Raw genomic sequence first — 3,999 nt, forward strand, 5'->3', positions numbered from 1 at the left:
CTTCTGGCCATGTGGTGGAAGTAAAGTACACATTCCTCATATTTGAACACGTGCACACGCACACACACACACACACACACACATGCACACACACACACATGCACACACATGCACATGCACACACACACACACAAACACACACACACACACATGCACACACATGCACATGCACACATACACACACCATTTCCCCTGAACTCATCTATTTACAGCAAATCTGAACCCTGGAACATTTCAAACATCTTTAGCTGTATAATTCAGGCTATAGCAAAGTACAGCCAATGACGAATGCCCTTCCACAAGGGAGGAGCATCTCATTCCTAGGTTAAACTCAGGCTGCGAGAATGGTGTGAGTCTTTTTTATCCAACTCTCCTCTTTTCTTTTACTTTTGAAAACATAACTTTGATAGAGCATAACAGAATAAAGAAATGATGGTGTCCATTTTCACTGTTCCTACCACAGTCATCAAATTTTTTCTTATGTGTCTTATGTGTAGCCCAAGCTGGCCCAAAACTACAGGCCCTTCTGCCTCAGCTTCCCAAGTGCCAAGGTTATGTATGTGCCACTAGTTCTGAACTTATCGAATCTTGACACCTTAACCTTATTTTAAAGTTACATATATTTGGAATCTCTTTTCTTACTACCTCTTCCAGCTCCTCTCCTAGAAGTCATCATTCTGAATTTGTTCTTAACCATTCCTGGCCCATGTACATAAAGGAACAAATAAAAAGCATCAATTTGATTTATTTTCAAACTTGGAACCAATGCAATCATTCTATTAGTTATTTTTCTATTGCTGTGATAAATGTATGACTTGCTGGATGCCGTGGCTCCTGTCTTAATTCCAGCACTTGGGAGGCAGAAGCAGGCAGATCTTAGTGAGTTCAGGGCCAGCCTGGTCTACACAAATTCCAGGCTAGCCAGGGCTACACGATGAGACCCTAAGGGGAAAAAAAAGCTACTATGATCAAAGCAACTTATAAAACAAAATGTTTAATTACATTTACTGATTCCAGTGGATTAGATTCCATGGTGGCAGCAGAAACAGCCTACTCTCACATCTCCATAAGAAGGAGGCAAGTAGCACACTGAAATAACAATCTTTTGAAACATTAAAGCCCATCCACCAGGGTTTCCTGCCCACAGGGGCAGGGGCTAAGCAAGCCACCGGCAGGCTAACAGGCAGGAAGATGGGAGAGCCCGGAGGTCTTGGCCCTGAAGGAATGGGTCTCCAGATAGAAAGGAAGAGCAGGAGACTTCTCTCATACATGCTCTGTGTCCCTTCCTGGCATAGGAGACTGTGGCCACTTGGAAGCCCCGCCCTTAAGCACCTCATTCCCCCACTCCCTCCCCGCCTGCTGCCAGCTTGGCCTCCCAGGTCAGCCTAGGTCAGGGAGATGATCCCTCAGCTCTGAGAAACTAGCCTTTCTCTTCTCCTGCAGCCAGATATCCAGGCCGCTGACCACCCCCAGCCCTTCGCAGATGCAAGCCCGGAAGAGACGCAGAGGGATCATAGAAAGGGATTAAGACCGCATCAACAGCAGCCTTTCTGAATTGCGACGATTGATCCCCAGTGCTTTTGAGAAACAGGGCCCATCTAAGCTGGAAAAAGCTGCGGTTTTGCAGATCACTTAAAGATGCTCCATGCCTCCGGTGGCACAAGGTTCTTTGGTGCCCGAGCCCTGGCTGTTGACTTCCAGAGCATTGGTTTTTGGGAATGCCTCACTAAGATCACAACAAATCCAGGGGTCCTGGAAGGACCCAGCAGCCATGCAGACGCTGTCCGGATTTGCCTCCTCTCTCACCTCAACAGCTATGCAGCACAGATGGAGCCCTCACCCACAACCCCTGGTGCCCTGGCCTTTCCCATGGGGCTCTGGTTCTTCCTCCGCAGCTGTTCAGGCTTACCTTCCCTGAGCAGTCAGTTCGCCATCCTGGGAAGAGTGCCTGGCCCTGTCCTCTCCAGTGTCTCTTCTCCTCCTTACCCTATCTCAGCCATGCGGTCCACACCAGTGCACAGAGCTGCTGGTACCATGGCCCGCAGCCCCATGGAATTTGTTGCCCAGCCGAGGGGCGGCTTCCACCCAGAGAGCCCATCCTCCTGAGAACCCAGCTGCCCCTCCGCCCACAGCCCTTGGTGTCAGGGCTGCCAGGAGCATAGTACCCATCCTGCCATGTTGCTCCCCAACAGCCCCTGGACTGGGAAATCTGATGACGGTGTGTCCCTCTCTAGTCCATCTCCTTCTGGGCCAACTGGAAGGCCTGCGGGAGCAGTGTTCTACCACTGCTGGGTCTTGGAAATCACTGAAATTGGGGCTTTCTGAGCTGACTCCGCACAACCATCCCCTAGGAATGAGAAACGTTCCTTATTTTCTCTCCCTAAAAAAAATAAATAAATAAAATAAAAAATAAAAGGCCTTTCCCAGTAACACACTTCTTCCAACAAGGCCACACCCTCTAAGCCTTTCCAAACAATCCTACCATCTAGGAACCACGTATTCAAATATATGAGCCTAAGTAAGAGGCTATTCTCATTCAAGCCACTTCAATTACAATGTCCCCAAATAAGTAAAAATGAATAAATTGTACAATAAAAATAGATTATACCCCAGGAGTCCCAGAGCAAGCTGGCTAGCAAAATTAGTCACATAAGTGAGCTCTGAGTTTGATTGACCAACCCTGCCTCTAAGAATAAGGTGGGATGTGATCCAGGAAGATTCCTAAAGTCAACCTCAGGCCTACATGTGCACTTGCTACACCAGTGTCCACACACACGCAAACATGCATGTAATCACATGCACCTCCACTAGAGAGAAGGAAAGTCAGGAGAACCCTTCCCTTTTCCATAGGAACCATGGTTCTAATTTCCTCATGTTCTCATACTCCATGTGCCCTAATGAGGTGCTGGTATAAATAGTTTGTGGTGTGTGTGTGTGTGCACATGTGTGCACATGAGTGTGCATGAGCACATGCGCGTGTGTGCTCATGTGTGCACACGTGTGTGCATGCATGTGTGTGTTTATGTGTGTGCGCATGTGTGTGTGTGTGTGTGTGTGTGTGTGTGTGTGTGTGTGTGTATCCTGTGCCACCTGGCAAAGCTCTCCATGCCTGGAAAGGTGAAGCCCCAAGTCAGGACAGATTTTTTTCCCTCATTGTTTCTCCTGTCACTTCATTTTTGCATCATCTAAGATCAGATTTAAAAGAAAAAGAAATCTAGAATCAAGAAGTGCTGCCATCTAGCTGTAGAGTGCTCTGCGAAATGTATGCTCAATGTATGCTCTGAGAAGCTTCAGTAACACAGCAAATGTGCTCCTGCTTCCCAGAGGAAAAGCCTCAGCTGGGTGTAGCACAGGTGCTTAGCTTTGTGGGGAGGAAAGAGACCTACTCCCTCCCTGTTCTTTGTGTTTGGTATGAATTTATTATGGCACAAATACGAGAGGGAGCCCAGAGGACAGAAGAGGAAGAAAATGATTTTAAGGCACGGGATTTTTTTTCGAAGCCTTTGTAATATTTTTGCTTTCTTTGTTTGATTCCTGAATTCAGCAGCACCTTGGAAATTGAGTGTACAGTTATAGGCAATTTAGTATCCCAATAACCACAGAAAATGTTCGTATCGTGGCCATTTCGATTCTCATCCTCAGCTCAGTCCCAGCAAACGCTCTCTCTTCTGGGTCTCGCTCACAGTCGTTCTCTGCCTGCCTATCCATCCATTCACCCATTCCTCCTCAGCAAATAGACGTCGAATGTCCAATTTTCCCAGCACTGTTCTAGGACCAAGGACATCATGGTGAACCATTGAGACAAGATGTGATTTTCTTTCCAGTTGAGCAAGACAGTGATAGAACGTGAAATTGGAAGTGACAGAAAGGATGGTCCAGCTGAGCTGGTGAGGGCAGCCTCCTTCATCGGGTAAAGGCTGAGCCAATCACTCCCCCCATGGGCAGCCAGTCCTGCAGGGCTCGGCCAAAGGGTTCCAGGTCTGAGGGCAGTGAGCAGTT

The 3,999-nt window shown here is 47.7% G+C and overlaps 1 pseudogene; it reads left to right on the forward strand.

The window, feature by feature from the left end:
• The first annotated feature begins 344 nt into the window (after positions 1–344).
• Positions 345–2,325, forward strand: LOC116903696 (annotated as a pseudogene).
• Positions 2,326–3,999: the final 1,674 nt, after the last annotated feature.

The sequence above is a fragment of the Rattus rattus genome, chromosome 6 (genome assembly GCF_011064425.1).
Source record: "Rattus rattus isolate New Zealand chromosome 6, Rrattus_CSIRO_v1, whole genome shotgun sequence".
Classification (NCBI taxonomy): Eukaryota; Metazoa; Chordata; class Mammalia; order Rodentia; family Muridae; genus Rattus; species Rattus rattus.